The following is a 16,538-nucleotide window of genomic DNA, read 5'->3' on the forward strand; positions in this document are numbered from 1 at the left end:
CGAGGACCTCCTCCGACGTCCAACGTCATCCGATGTGATAAGTAGGACGCACGACGCCCGTAGCCTCAGTTGTAGTTTTTTCACCCAGAACGTGTGACATTAGTCAACTGCCAGTCAGACACAAAGCCTTGCGGAACGTAAGCTGCAATCGCAAAAGAAATTCTGCAGCGGGGAAGGCAGGGCGGGAGCGATATGGAATACGTCGTCGGACCATCCCATCGAAAGAACGTTACCAGGTAAGAAAGTAACTTGTTCTTCGAGGGGATTGGGTCCTCCGACGTATTCCATATCTATGACAGACTCCCAAAGCAGTACCAGAGCAAGGAGGAGGGAAAGAATTTAGAATCAAAATTTAGAATAGCCAATCAAATAGCAGAGCAAAGGACCGCCTTGCCAAAGGCCAGATCCTGAGCTCGGATGGAATCGAGGGAATAGTGACGTACAAATGTATGTACTGAAGCCCAGGTGGCTGCATCACAGATGTTGCGAATAGGAACACCCCTCTGCAGGGCAGTAGATGCAGCCAAACCCCTGGTAGAATGGGCCCGCAAGCCAGCCGGTGGGTCCTTACCCGCCAAGCGATAACACTCCGAGATGGCCAAAATAATCCAGCGAGACAAAGTCTGTTTCGTCACAGCTTGCCCCAAACGCTTTCCAGCGTAACCAATAAAGAGTTGATCGTCCACTCTGACCCGGGACATGCGTGAAACATAAAAGCTTAAAGCTCTCCTAGGATCAAGCCTATGGAGCCTCTCCTCTTCCTTACCAGGATGCGGAGGAGGATAGAATGCCGGAAGAAACCTTCTGGGCCAAATGAAATTCCGTCACTACCTTCGAAAGAAAAGAAGGACGAACTCTAAGGACAACCCTGTCCTTGTGAAATACAGTGAAGGGTGGCTTAACTGAAAGTGCCTGTAACTCACTCACTCTGCGAGCGGAAGTAACCGCAACTAAAAACACAGTTTTCAGAGTTAACAGCCTCAAATGGCAAGAATGTAAAGGCTCAAACGGAGCACCCATAAGAAACTTAAGAACAAGGTTTAAATCCCAACCGGGCACCAGGAAAGGTGACGGAGGGAACACATTAGTGAGCCCTTTCAGAAACTGTGAAATTAAAGGGATTTTAAAGTAAGAACACTCTTCAGACGAGCGCTTAAAGATGGACAGCGCCGCCAGGTAACCCTTAATGGTACCCACTTGCAAGCCCCTGTGGGACAAAGAAAGTAAAAAGGACAGAACCATGGGGATGTCGCATGCAAAAGGATCCACATTCTGAACTCTGCACCAGTCGCAGAACTTACGGCAACGGTACAGAGACTTTGTTGCTGGCCTTCGGGCCGAAAGCAACACCTCCATCACGTCTTCAGGGAGGTCCCAATCCTTATACCTCAACCTTTCAGAAGCCAAGCGTGAAGGTTGAGGGATCTAACCTCTGGATGGAGAACCTGACCCCCCTCCCGTGAGAGCAGATCGTCTCGGTAGGGAAGACGACGTGGAGGACAGATGGACAAGTCGAGAAGGTCCGGGTACCACGTCCACCGTGCCCACGCCGGAGCAATGAGGATCATCCGGGAACCGAACTACCGAAACCTCCGCAGCACTTGCGGGATGACGGGGACTGGAGGAAACGCGTACAGCAGCGGGAATGATCACTCTACCACGTACGCGTCTCCTAAGGCTCCTTTTGGAGGAAATTCCCGCGAGCAAAACCTTTCGCACTTCCGGTTGACACTGGAGGCGAAGAGATACACTTGAGGAGTCCCCCAAAGGGCGAAGATCTCCAGGAGAATCTCCTGAGCCAACTCCCACTCGTCAGAGATCGCGCTCTGCCTGCTCAGAGCGTCCGCCATCACGTTTTCGTCTCCGGCCAGATGAACTGCCGAGATCGAAACTTCCTGCTGGATGGCCCAGAACTGGAGCTGCATCGCCTCCCTGCACAGAGGAAGTGACCCTGCCCCCCCCTTTTTGTTGAGGTAGTGCATGGCCACTGTGTTGTCCGTCAGGATCAGGACACTCTTTCCTCGCACAGTCGGCAGAAAAGCCTTCAGGGCTAGCCTGACGGCCCTCAGCTCCAACAGATTGATATGGAGTCTGGACTCCGACGGAGACCAACGACCGCTGACTGTCAGCCCGTTGGTATGAGCTCCCCATCCCGTGAGGGATGCATCCGTCACGATCGTCACCTCCGGCCAGGGAAGCCAAAATGGAGCCCCCTTCATCAGGTTGCCTTCGACGGCCCACCACAGAAGGTCCCGGGCGACCGAGGGCGGCACCTGAACCGGGTCTGACATCCTGCCCGAGGACTGCGACCATTGCGTCTTGAGTGCCCACTGCAAAGATCTCATCCGCAGGCGAGCCTCTGGCACCAGAAGAATGCAGAATGCCATGAGGCCGAGCAACCTCAAGAACTCGAACGCTGGGAGCGTTTGGGCATGCTGAAACTTGTGCACCATCTGCTGAATGTGAAGAGCCCTCATCTGGGGAGGAAAACGCTGCCCCAGGGAAGTGTCGAGCTGTGTTGGCGTCAAATGGGACTTCTTTAAATTGAGGGAGAAGCCCAGCCTGTGAAGGGAGTGGCAGGTGACGGACAGATGATCCAGGACTTGCTCGGGAGAGCTCCCCCGGATCAACCAATCTTCCAGGTAGGGGTAGACGTGAATCCCCCCTTGCCTGAGATGCGCTGCCACCACCACCATGAGCTTGGTGAAAACCCTCAGGGCGGAGGTCAAACCGAACGGCAGGACCCGAAACTGAAAGTGCGAGTCGCCAACCGCGAACCTCAGGTACTTCTTGTGCTTGGGATGGATCGGCACATGGAAGTAAGCATCCTTGAGGTCGAGTGACACCAATCAGTCCAGAAGCTGAAGGGCCTGGAGGACTTGAGAGAGAGTAACCATCTTGAACTTGTCCTTCCTGAGGAGTTTGTTCAAACCGCGCAAGTCCATGATGGGTCTCAATCCCCCGTCTTTCTTCGAAATCAAAAAATAAGGGGAATACCATCCCTTGTTCCTCTCCGCTACAGGCACCAGTTCTATGGCGCCTTTCTCCAGCAGGGCTTGAATTTCCTGCGCAAGGAGCGGATCCGGATTCTGCAAAGAGAGGTTCCCCGGTGGATTGTCGCAAGGCCTGTGCCGAAAGGGAAGACAGTAGCCATGGGTTATGATCTCCAGAACCCACACATCTGAAGTAATGGCTTGCCACTCTACAAGATGCTGCGCCAGCCTTCCCCCAACCGGCGAACCATGGGACATGGCCTCACGACTGAGTGGGAGCGGCTGCGGCGTTACCTGAGGGCAAAGAGGCAACTGCCCGAGCGGCCTTGGCACCACGGGTACCCTGTAGTCCACCTCTGGTACCCCTGGGTTGGCCTCTTTGACTGCCAGCTCCTCTCGCTTTACCGAAGGACGAGTAATAGCGAAAGGAACCACCCCTCCACTGCTGTCCCCTAGGACGAAAAAGGCGGAGGTTGGCGAACTGCAGCGCCCTACGACTTTGCTGCAGCTTTTGATGTCTGCAACCTCTCAAGGCTCTCGTCAGCCTTGCTGCCAAAAAGGTGTTCACCATCAAAGGGCATGTTGAGGAGCCGGGACTGCTCGCCGCCATGGACCTACTGACGCATTCAGCTAAGTCCAAACCCGACTGAACGGACTCACACATGGCATCCTTACCATCCTGGACCATAGCAAGGAAACCATCCCGTTCGTCCCCTTCGGGAATATGTTCAGCCGCTAACGCAACACTTTCCACAGAGTGTGTGTGAAACGAGACAAGGCACAAATGGAGTTGGCCGCCTGAAGCGCCATATCACCAGAAGAAAACACTTTCTTCGCCCAGCCATCAAAACGTTTGTCGTCCCTATCAGGAGGGATGGTAGGGTACGATGCCTGCTAGGCCGGGGCCGTGGCCGCCTGCACCACCAAACTCTCCGGAGAGGGGTGCCTGGTCAAGTAGCAGGGGTCGCCACTGGCTGGACGGTATTTTCGCGACAAGGATCTGCCCACCGCCGGGAGACTCTCCGGAGCAGTCCAAGCCGCCGCCACCCTTCTCTGTAAAGCCATATGGAACGGCAGTACCGGGTCAGTTGGGGGACCAACATCAAGGATGTCCGTCAGATCATCCTGCACAAACTCCCCTGGGGGAGCAGACCATCCCAAGTACTCAGAAACCCTAGCCATAAGGCTCTGGTACGAGGAATCGGCATGAGAGCCAGGCTCAGGCCTACAAAACTCCACCTCCGGAGAGGTGTCCAGTCCACTGGCATCATGCAGTGACTGCCTCAAATCGTCAAACTGACTATGGCCCGAGACAATTTCATCTGGAACCTGACTAGGAACCAGGCCATCAGAATCCTCATCCGCCTCTGAAATATATTCCAGGTGGCGAAAAGAAGGCACCCGAGAGTGCTTGCTCTTAACCAGAGCCTTCCTAGGGGGTTCTCCCGTGTCACGGGGTACCTCCGACACGAAAGGCGTCGAGCGAATCAGCGCCGGCGTCGAGAGAACAGGCATCGGCGCCGAGAGGATCGGCGTCGAGGAAATCGGCGTCGACGTCAGATGCAGCGCCGCCAGCATCGGCGGCGTCGACACAGCCCTCGAAGCCAGAGCCCCGAGCGTGTCCTTCGACGACCTGAGCGTCGACGGCTTCAACGACTTCCTCGGAGCCTCGAGAAAGCCTGTCGACGTCCTCGACGCCTCAGACGTCGATGTCTTCCTCGAAGACCTCACAGGTGCACTCGGTCTCGAACGCGTCGAGGACCGGGACCTGGAACGGGTACGTCGAGAACGAGTCTCCTTGTCCGAACGGGACCTCTCCCGTGACTCGTGCCGACCACTCTTGCGAGCGGTGTCTCTCGACCTCTCACGACCGACCCCACTCGGGGGCGCGGACGGCTTAGTACCCTGCGACTCAAGAATCGCCAGCAATTTCTTCCCGAAGGAAGCCCATTCCTCCGGCGTCGCACGGCTGGTGGGGTAACCAACGTGCCGGGCAGAGTCCTCCGAAGAGGACCTGGAAGACGACCGGTGTCAGCGCTTCCGAGAATGCCTCGAAGAGGCTGAGGAGTGGCGAGACCGACTCCTAGAAGGAGACCCACGAGACTTCCGATGATGACGCGGAGAGTCACCCCTCAAATCATCCGTCGAAAGCCCCGCAGACTTCGACTTCCGGGGCTTGGACACTCGACCTACCGACAACTTCTTCTTACGTTTGCGTAAGGCTTTGGACGTGAGCGACTGGCAGTCGATACAGTCATCCGTGTCGTGGGCCTCCCCGAGGCACCAGAGGCAGGCGTCGTGCGAGTCCGTCACCGACATCTTGAACCCACACTCCCCGCACTTCTTGAAGCCCGGACGCGGGGTCGAAGACGAAGTAGAAGACATCTTCACACGAAGGATATTCACAAAAACTAACAGGTTCGAAGAACCGAGAAGAACAGAACTCCAAAGAGTCAAGGCGTTAACCGAGATTCACGAAGCAACACGTTCGCGGAAAAAATGGAACTGAGGCTACGGGCGTCGTGCGTCCTACTTATCACATCGGATGACGTCGGACGAGGTCCTCGACGACGGCGCATAAACGTCATCGACGCAGGGCGCAGACGCCGAAAAAAAAAGTTTCCGAAGCAGCACAGCTGTGGTGATTACATGTCATAGATATGGAATACGTCGGAGGACCCAATCCCCTCGAAAGAGACAACTGTTGCACACCCAGTGCATGTCAACCCAAGGGAATTTTAAATTGCAGGAGGGACCGAATTTAAATCGAGTATTCTCCATCAGGCGCAAAGATTATCTGGGATTTTAACACTAAAGAAAAGGGGAAATTAGCCAAATTTGACTCGAACTCACTGAGAAGTCCTTGTCCGTTTGTGCTTTCAATTTCAACGTCAAGAATGGTCGTTAATTAATCGATTCGGAGTCGAGATCATCCGGCACACCATGAAAAAATAAAATGGCTCAGAGTCACGTGAACAATATTATTATAAACTCTGTGTGTTCGAGATCAACCCGATGTCGGAAAAAGAAAATGATCTGAGAACAGTGTGTGAAGGAGCATGGATAACTGTACATGTATGTTAGCAATGGTGTTACAGGATTACCCCTATTGACACCTTTTTGAATTTGAAAACGGCACAAGACGTAACACACTGCACCAATCACTGGATATTGGCGTATGCCTTTGTTGATTTGTTTTTTTATTTATAGTGTGGCCAGACCCAGAGGTATCAGGCACAAAAGATACAAGACGACTTTAGGCTTCGGTTACAACATGGCATAAAATGCGAGACAGTATACACAATTTACAAGATACAATAATGGTTTGTACATAGATACATGGTATGACAGTAATTGTAGGTGATAGCTACATAGAATATGGGAGTAGATACTAAGCAAACAGGATATAATATGTACATGGGCATTCTAAAATCTAGTTAGGATGTAGGAAAAAGGCAAAGACGTAACTGGTCTGTAGTAGATGCAGAGGTATATACAGTGCAGGTGTATACTAGGTATAAACAGTACAGGCGTTTATGCAATGCAGGCCCAGCATGCTGTAAGGAGGGCTCTCTGGGGATTAATTGCCATTCAAGCTGAATAGGTAACATTACTGGTCGGAGTCTTTTAGCCATTTGATGAAATTCTGTCTAAAGTTAGTGTATGTTTGGTTGGCTCGTGGGGTGTGGGGGGGTAAGGCATTCCAAAGCAATGCTGCCTTAACAGAGAAACTACTACCCCCAACTTTGGATAATTTGAATCTTGGCACAAAAAGGCAGTTGGTGTTGGCTGTTCTAGGTGGTCTACTAGAGGATTTTCTGTTGATTCTCTCAATAAGATAACATGGCGCCAGCATTGTTTAGGCATTTGTAGGTGAGATGCCATTTTCAGCCGGATTTTGTCATTGGTTGATAGCCAGTTGTGTTGTCTCCTTGTCACTGAGATGTGCTCTTTCCTAGCTATATTTAGGGCAGCTCTAAGGGAATTGTTCTGGAGTGTCTGTATTCTCTTGATGTATTTCTTGGTGCCGATGTAAAGGGAGTTACAGTAGTCCAATTTGGACAGGATTAGAGCTCTGGCCAGGATAATGCTGCTATTTGTAGATAAGAATGGTTTACCAGCTCTGATTAATTTGCAAGTATATGCAGTGGCAGAGGCCATGGAATTTACTTGTTCAGAGAATTTGAGGGTGGAATCTAGGTAAAAGCCTAAAGTTTTTACCTCTTTAGAAACTTTGATAAGGTTAACAGGATGAGCATGACACGTGAATCAAAGCAGACTCACAAGCTTTAGAAAATAAGCTATTCAACCTGCAAGACTAGTGAGATTTAAAAGAATGTATGACGCCTGGTGCACCAGGGCTCTGAGTCGGGACCACTAGTGCCTCAACTTGATGCTGTAGATTGGTGTTGTGCATCAGTGTCAAACTAGTACTATAGATCTGAATTGAAACCATGCCTTTTGATGCTGCTGAAAACAGAGGTCTCCCTATGGCATCACAGGCCGACCATTTAAGTTTTCTGCATCAGCTCTTGTAACCGTCCCAATGGTGGAAAAAAAACATAAAAGCGCAGACGCCATCCCTATGGGTACCCTGCGCTCTACCGGGAATACAGATGATAGAACGGAAAAGCCCCAGCCGACACCTACTTTCTCTTTGGAAGTCAACAACTTTTAATACCTCAGACCTGCCACTAGATAACCGAATATAGTGTGGAAGCAGATTTGCTTTAATGGATGTTTTATTCTTGTCAAATGATTATTTTTGTTCTTAGCAAGTAGACTATTACCATGCATATGCAAAAATACAATTTTTCCTTTAGCTAAAATACACGGATTATATTGTGTGGAGCAATTTTGTTACATACATCTTAATTCTATGTGGCTATCCATTCTCTTGTGCTCATTCATATAACGGAATCTGAACCTACGTTTTTGAAAAGAGCTTTTGTGCAAGTAACTCCTCCGGGGTCACATGATGCGGAATGTATCAGGTTGTGGACTGGCAGATGGAAAAAAGGACAACTACCGCAATGTACTGAAAGGAAACATGTCAATTCTGATAGTCATTCGGCGAGGGCTTCCTAGAAGGATCAGGTGAGGTGATAAATGTGTAAGACCTCTGCAATGGCAACACACGTCCGTCCATCTTTATGAATCAAATAGTGAAGGGAGGCCTCCTTTTCTAAAACCATGCCATGTGAATCTTAACAGATACACAAGTCCTAGGAAAACAAAAGCGCGCACACACACACACTTATTAAAGAGAAGGCAAAAGTCACCACCACCTTGGCGCCATCTGATCCACACCAGGAGCCCGCTCACATCATGATAAATTTACAAGCCCAGCTGGGCTTTATGAGGTGAACAGCTTGCTCGGTGCTTTACAGGTGTACCAGCCCTGCTAATAGCAGCATCTGCCTCTTTAATTGCCCATCTATGCATGCAGCGCTCACTTCATACTTTTTGTAAACTTGTTGTGCTCTTTGTCCGGAAAGCCCACTTAGACTCCGTTGGTGTGTGCACCCTTCAGCATGGCCACCATCCGAGGCTACACCAGTGTGCCTGCCTACTCCCATCCAGCAGACGCATTGATTGGCCAGAAGCATCCAGAAAAGGCCAATCACGTAAGCCGGTTGCGAAGGAAGCTGGCCCCCGCCAAGGCCCACAGCCAAGGCTCTGTCTGAGCCTGTCGGGAGCGCGAAGAGCGCCCCCATACAACAAGTTTTAACTAACTTTCCAACACATGTGGCTCCATTAGATCTCCCATCACACTGGTAAGTAGCCATAATATACAACGTTCCCATCCTCCCCTGCCTGGACACTATCTCCGTTTCTATTACTGCTGCTTTCTCCCCTTTGTCCATCGTTAGCTGCAGGTCATCCACTACCTTATCACCACCATGCTTAGAGTGCCTGATGTATAAAATCTTACTTCGGTGTTCCTTGATCTGTGCAAGCATTTCGTTCTTGTGCCTTATCTAGGTGTTCCTTGATCTGTACAAGCAATTCATTCTCGTGCCTACAGTGCCGTACATTGGTGTTTCTTGATCTGCGCGAGCATTTTCATTTTAACCCCCGTCCTGGTAACCATACCCATCTGACTCTTATGCTGCCTGATGTAGCCCCCGTAACATTGAGGCATTGCCAGTCCGTGTAATCATACCTACCTGACTCTTTTGCTGCCTGATGTAACCCCCATAACATAAGGCGATGCTTTGTCAGTCTGTGTACACACACCATTGTGTGTCTGTAATCTTATGCTAATTTTTGCACCGCACCAATGCATCATGCACTTTCTGTAACTAGCACCTAGATGCATCAGGGCTTTGTGCGCTGAAATAAATGCAAAAATAAATAAATAGAAAAGGCCAAAAATGGTTACTTGAGATTTATTTTCAGGAAGGTAGGATAATAGGATCGAACCAGTGCTCAGGGCCCAAGGTACGCCTGGGGCATTAGGGTACTCCGAATGAATGAAAGTGAGCAGCTAGTCCAAAAGTTAAGTACCAATCATGCTTGAGCTCAAGCAAACCTCTTGGCTCTTCATAAGGGATTGAAGCCAAGGTTAAAGGGGGGCAAGCTGGCTTGATGATATTTAAGTGTACATACAGTACAGTTTCCCCAGTAAAAGACGATTGGTGTGGTCCAACTTTTATTCCTACTCTCTATCTACAGAGAAAGGGATCAAGAGGCTGTTGTATTTTCATTACACGATTCATCTCCCTGCCGTGCAATTTTATACAAATCAATTACATTTACAATTTCCTTAAATGATTGCTTAAAATCAATAATTAACAATATTAAGACCACTGTAATCTCTCTATATATAAAAGGGAAATTTGTGGATATGTGTGTGTGTCTGTTCGAAATGTTCAGCATACTTCCTAACATGCTACTAACCTGAAATTTGGCATGTGGGTAGATTCCATGATGTAGGCAATCTAACAAGTATAAAATATACCCCTTGCAGATTTATTTATTTTTAAGTGGTCTGAAATGCTTTCCCCTGCCATATGGCTCTTCACTCCATCATTCTGTGGTAGTTCTACGTTCATTGTTCTTTAACTTCAGCAGTTCATGAAACCTTCAGCAGTTAATTGTTCCTAAACTTTCCACACCATTAGCATTTTAGCTGACATTAGCGGCACTCACTTTTTAAGTCATGGGGTGAAACAATACGGTGCTTTTGTAGTAATGCGGGTGACAGGAAACGGTGCAGGTCTCCTCAATAGTGTCCGCAATCACGCTGTCCATTACATTGTGGCAAATTTCTCATGACAATTACAGAAACTTAATTTCCCATAGAAGTTGATGATTGTATGCCATCTCAACAGTACGAAGCTTACACGCTTCAGCCCTACACGTACAGCACTTCTGTTGAGGTTGCTGTATTCTCGGCTGCATACTGGGACACCAATAATGTTGCTGTGCAATCTCAATGCTCCAACTCAAAGTAGTTTGAACCGATTTACAGGATTCATGCTTTTATCATGGTCAGCTTTATGTGGCTTGCTCCAGAGATGGAAACAAAGATAATTAGTTCACACAGCTCCTACAGGAAAGACTAGCCATATTGGCTACAACAAAGCATTGTTTTTTTTCATTAAATAAACTTCAAACTAGGACTGAAGTAGGTATTACCGTGCAAAGCACAGGAACACCTGCTAGTAGATATATAAATCAAACACACCAACTGCATATCTCACCTCTCATGCTAACTTTCACACCACACCCAAGTAGACTACACTTTAAAAAAAATAACTAATACTTTCACATATTTAAACAATAGAACAAGATATTTTTACAATTCTGTTTGAAACAGGCTGTATTTCAAGTTCGAGTGAACTGCTTCATTAATCTAGTATGCATGACACAATGTATATCATATATAATTACTTGTGTCAAAATAACTGAACATGCACATGTTTCTGTTCTCTATTGCTCAATTGCTGGACATTCTTCAGGGGTGAGTGGGAGGAGTCAGAAATGTGAGGCAGACAACCTTTGGATGATTTTTCAAAATGTGCCATTTTATTAGAGTATACATTTCAATAAAAGCATCATTATCCCCAACCTGACGAGGAGTTCCTTCCCTACGATAAACTAAAGTAAACACTAACATAAGGATATCTGGCCCTCGCACCAATACAAAAATACACAGAAAATATATGGCAATTCACAATAACATTAGCAACTGCATTTATAATGTATTCACAGTCTTTTGTTATAACCTGGGTGAACTCCTCTTCCCCGGGTTTTAGGTTAGATGCTGATCCAATGTTCAACAAAAAGAAACAAGGAAATCTGGGTTTGCAACACAGTTTTCAGCTTCCTCACTTTGTTAAAAGAAAGTTCTGTTAAATCAATGATCAACCAAAAGAACAATTCTTCTTTGAATGATAATTTCCACTTCATCAATAGCATCAAGAATGTTCCTGGTCAAGGTGTTTTGCCATACTTGATGAATGCAAAGAAAACAAAAAGCTCAACAAGTAAAGAAACACAGGTTCATGGCTTCTTAACACTTCTGTTTCCACCTGGTTGACTCTCATTCCAGGTTCACTTCTACAGAAAGTCCCCATACGGGTCTACTCGCCTGCACAATAGTGTTCCACATTCAACAGTGCTTTTGAAGTCTTAAAGGGATGGTCTAGTAAAAATGTTTATTTCAAAAATAGATAGGCCACATAAAAAAAAATACTAGCATCCTCCGTTTTAAAACTTCCTATGTAAAATTTTGAGCTATTCAAGCTCACAATTCGAAAAAGCAAGCACAGGGGCGCAGCCATTTTGTGAAATGGAGGCCCTCCTGTGCTGGCTTTTGCTTTTGCGGCACTAATGAAGGAAAAGCCAGCCAGCTGTAGTAAACAAAGTCTACCGCTGGGTGGCTTTCCCTTCATTAGTGCCGGGACTCGGAGGAGGCGGACCGGAGACCAGAGCAGGAAAGCTGCAGCTGAATCTCGGTAAGTGCTATTTATTTTTTTTTTACAAAAAATAAGCACTAGCTGCGTTTTTTTTTCTAAGTTTTCCGGGCTGGAGGAGCCCGGAAAACTTAGAAATAAAACCGCAGCTTTAAAAACGTATTTTTGTTTGCGGTCGCTTTTGAAGCGACAGCAAACATAAATAAAACGTTATTGTTTTGGAAAACGCTGCGGTTTTAAAACCGCAGCGTTTTCCAACACAACCGCGTTGTGAGAGCCCCAAATGGTAAAGCAGATTCAGGCAGACGCAACGTGGCATGGCGGAAAACAACCGCGTTGTGTCTGCCTGAATCTGCTTTACCATTTGGGGCTCTCGGGCTCCACGGGGAGCCCGAGAGCCCCAAATGGTAAAGCAGATTCAGGCAGACACAACGCAGCATTGCGGAAAACAACCGCGTTGTGTCTGGCTGAATCTACAATTGGGGCTCTACAATGTTCTTCTGCTTTACAAATGATCCTTCTGGGTAACCTTCACTTTCAGGATCACTTTTTAACCACACGATAAGGTAAGTTTTTCAGCCTCTTTCAATGGTTTAATATTCAATTAAACCTATTCCGGCATTTTCATACACAAGTTGTATTGTCTGACAATCACTGGTCGGGCTTACAAGGCTTTCACTCGTACGCGAGTGAACTTCCTTGGCCACAGTTACCTGCCTTTGTTTGTGCAAGAGATCAGAATGCTCTGTAACACGCACCGGCTTCTGTCTTCGCTCCCTTTGTGTTCCGCAGGACTTCCACTGCTTCTGGCGTCTTTGGACACACGCTTCCTCGAAGGTGTCTTAGTTCCTGCCACGCAGTTATGGAGCTCACCTCACTCCTGGGACTCTCAGCTGCATTTAAACTTCCAGCCAGGGTCTCCGGCACGCCTTCTGCTGCGCAATCTCTGCAATCCGGTTCACATGGGGGAAAAGCAGTCTTTCTTTACGCTCTTCGGTGCGCAACCTCTGCACTTCAGATTTAGGGGGAAAAGGACCCTCTCAAGACCAGCAGCTGAAATCTTCTTGCGACTGATCCCGGCACCCTCTCTTTCTACCAGCTTCTGCTTGGGCTGCCAGCAATGTGCTACTGCTTTCAATACTCCAGCAACACCTCCATCTAATGGGCTTTGCCTGAGGGGGTCTTGTAAGCCTATCTGCCTCCCTCAGATGTGGGTTATAATGTTTAACCAGCTAACCACCCCTCCACCATTGCTCTTGAGCCCTCTTCCTTGTCCCAGAACCTAGGAAATTATGGGACTCCTAGTCCCCATCAACAAAATTAGGTTCTCATTTCCTCTATTTGGCAATAAGTCATTAGAAGTGTCCTGGCCCATTTCCCCCCTCATGTGATCCTCCCGCAGAACACCACCCTCAGGATCAGGAAGCGTCTGTGCTTCTCTGGAAGCATGAGAAGGGTTCCCAGGCAAGGTCATTGGGGGGGTGGGAGAATCATTGCAGATTCATCACATAAGCTAATGAAACAGTCCATAGATCTGTTCCCAGATGTAATTGTCTGATAGATTGTAATAGATTGTCCTTTCGTATGTGTGCACCAAAAACAATACATTTTTGATCTGTCGTTTCTGTGGGTCAATCAATCCTAAAAATCAAGGGAGACTAATTACTTAAATGTATCCTTATATTCACTTAGCGCTTAATGATATAACCAGCAAACCCTCAAAGCCAACTCATTAGTGAAATACCTGATAAGTTGAAGGTAACTCCACTATACACCATTCTGCCACTTGTACAGAAGAACTCAAATGTTCATCAGTAATCCTCTTGTAAATAACTTGCAGGATCCTGAAATATATTTGACATAATTATTTCATCATTACGTTGTATGACATAATTATGTCAAATATATTTCAGTATTCCCTTCAGTTTTCCCCCCACCAAGAACTAGCTCCAAAAATCCATGTGTACCTGTTATATGAATGAGTCCTAAGGTCTGTGCCCAAATGTCTTCTATCAGTAATGTTAAATCGACATACGCTGCCAATCGGCTACAATGCGCTTGATCCAGAATTGTAAAAAAATATCTTGTTCTTTTGTATGCATGTGTACAAAAAATAAAATGTTATCAAATTCTAATCAACTTGGGTGTTGTATGAAAGTTAGCATGAGGGGTGAGATATATGCGTTGGTGTGTTTGGTTTATATATCTATAACAGTGGTCTTAATATTGTGGATTATTGATTTCAAGAAATCATTAAGGAAATTGTTAATGAAATTGAATTGTATAAAATTGCACAGCAGGGAGATGTGCCATTGGGTGATAATGATGCAACAGACTTCTGATAGAATACAAGTACATCAGTGTGCATCAATAAGCCAATGGCTCGATTTTGTTCGGGTACTGAGGAGAGGATTTAAGTCAGCATGGCTTCGGTGACATCTCGATCATAAGTGAAGCAAAAAGTTCGATCCAGGGGTTTCAATGTGGTGTGCATCCTAAAGTGGCTTGATCGTGGCAGGGATGATTTCAAACAGGTCTGCTTTAACGGTCCGTGCTTGGAAGGTTTGGCAAGTGTAGCTGCAGCTCAAAATTCAGTAGAGAGTCGGGTGCACAAAGCATCTCGTAGCAAGATCATGTTTTGAAGTTGATTGGACATCTTATAAGAGGTACAATGTCTTTCTTAGATTTGATGGCAAACAGCAAGTGCCAGAGTCTTTGGGTTCGACATATCACTGGTCACTATTCGAAGAAATACAAAGCTTAAGGCTCCATTCTGCAATATCCTTAATAGGATACTGCAAATTGAGGCACCTCTCCAAGCACACTGTATCCCCATTGGGTGTTCTGGTCTCTGACTCCTGGTGCAGGAAGCTTCAAAAATATCTCCCAGTAATGTTCCATATGTTCCTCTGGGACATTAAAGGATGGGTTTCCTTCCCTCTTTGGATAAGCCACCTACATGCCTATGGGTAGGGGCCATTCAAAAGTCAATAATTGTCACGGGTAATGAGCAGAGTTGGGACGGTGGTCTCCCCCCTGCAATGAAAGGTGAAACCTAAGCGGGATTGGTGGCTTTCATTTGCTTCCTACTATGATTAAATAGTCTTAACTTCAAAGGGAAATGTCCATTCTCTTTTGCAGTAATTCCCAGAGGTCTCATCTCCCAGTGGAGTCATTATGATGCAATGGGAAGGACATAGAAAGAAGAAGAAGTTACTTACCAACTGTAACGTTCTTTCGACTGGATGTTCCTGCCACGTATTCCTCATCTTGTGATAATTCGTTATCTCCAGCTTCGCGAGGTCGTGGCGTCGATTGTCCCTCGACGGACTCTGTACTCTGTCAACGTCACCAATGGTATAAATAGCTCGTGCCGCGCCCGTTGCTTCAGTTCTGTTTTTTCGATTAAACATATAGGAGGAACACCCAGGCATGCCCCATGGCTGATACATTCTTCGTGAGAGGAAAGTGTAAGAAAACGTAAACTGTACTGTGGGGTAGGATGGGAGGGTCGATGAGGAATACGTGGGAGGAACATCCAGTCGAAAGAACGTTTCAGTTGGTAAGTAACTTGTTCTTCGAATGGATTGTGTCCTCCCACATATTCCTCATCTTGTGATAGGCTCCCATAGCAGTAGCAATTTTGGAGGCGGGAGTACTAATTTCAGTTTTCGTGGACAGACAGATGCCTTGGCAAATAAACCCTCATTAGAGGAGGCAGTATCCAAACAATAATGTTTAACAAAAGTATGCATTGTTTTCCAGGTTGCAGCTGCACAAATATCTGCTGCCGGGACTCCCCTCTTTAGAGCCGCAGAAGTAGCCATACCCCTTGTAGAATGGGCACGAAGCCCATCTCGTGGTTCTTTTCCCGTTAATCTGTAGCATTCAACTATGGCTAATATGATCCAGCGGGAAATGGTCTGTTTTGTTACAGATAAGCCTAATTTATGACCAGTATAACCCACGAATAGTTGGTCATCTTGTCTCAATTTAGCCTTCCTTGAGATGTAAAAACTAAGAGCCCTCTTGGGATCTAGTCTATGTAATCTCTCCTCTTCCTTGCCCAGATGAGGAGGAGGACAAATAGTTGGTAGTACTATTTTCTGTGACAAATGGAAGTCCGAGACTACTTTTGGTAAGAACGAAGGTTTAACTTCCTTATAAAAAAATAGTATATGGGGGTTTGCATGAGAGAGCATGAAGTTCACTAACCCTGCGGGCTGCTGATAGGGCCACAAGAAGGACAGTTTTTAGAGTTAAAAGCCTCAATGGACATGAATGCAAAGGCTCAAAAGGTATGCAAGTGAAGAATTTTAGTACTAAATTTAAATCCCAAGTTGGTACATGAAAAGGTACTGGAGGGTATACATTAGTAAGCCCTTTTAAGAATTGAACGATTAACGGTATTTTGAAATATGTAACCTCTTCCGAGGAGCGCTTGAAAATGGACAGCGCAGCAAGGTATCCTTTGATTGTTCCTGTCTGGAGCCCCAGATTAGCTAGATGTAATAGAAAAGAAAGCACCATTGGGGTGCCACACTGAAAAGGGTCCACATCCTTGTCTTTGCACCAGTTACTAAACCTGTTCCAGCGACATCGGTACAAAGATTTCGTTGCT

This window comes from Ambystoma mexicanum, chromosome 9, assembly GCF_040938575.1.
Source record: "Ambystoma mexicanum isolate Mex_15411 chromosome 9, UKY_AmexF1_1, whole genome shotgun sequence".
Taxonomy (NCBI): domain Eukaryota; kingdom Metazoa; phylum Chordata; class Amphibia; order Caudata; family Ambystomatidae; genus Ambystoma; species Ambystoma mexicanum.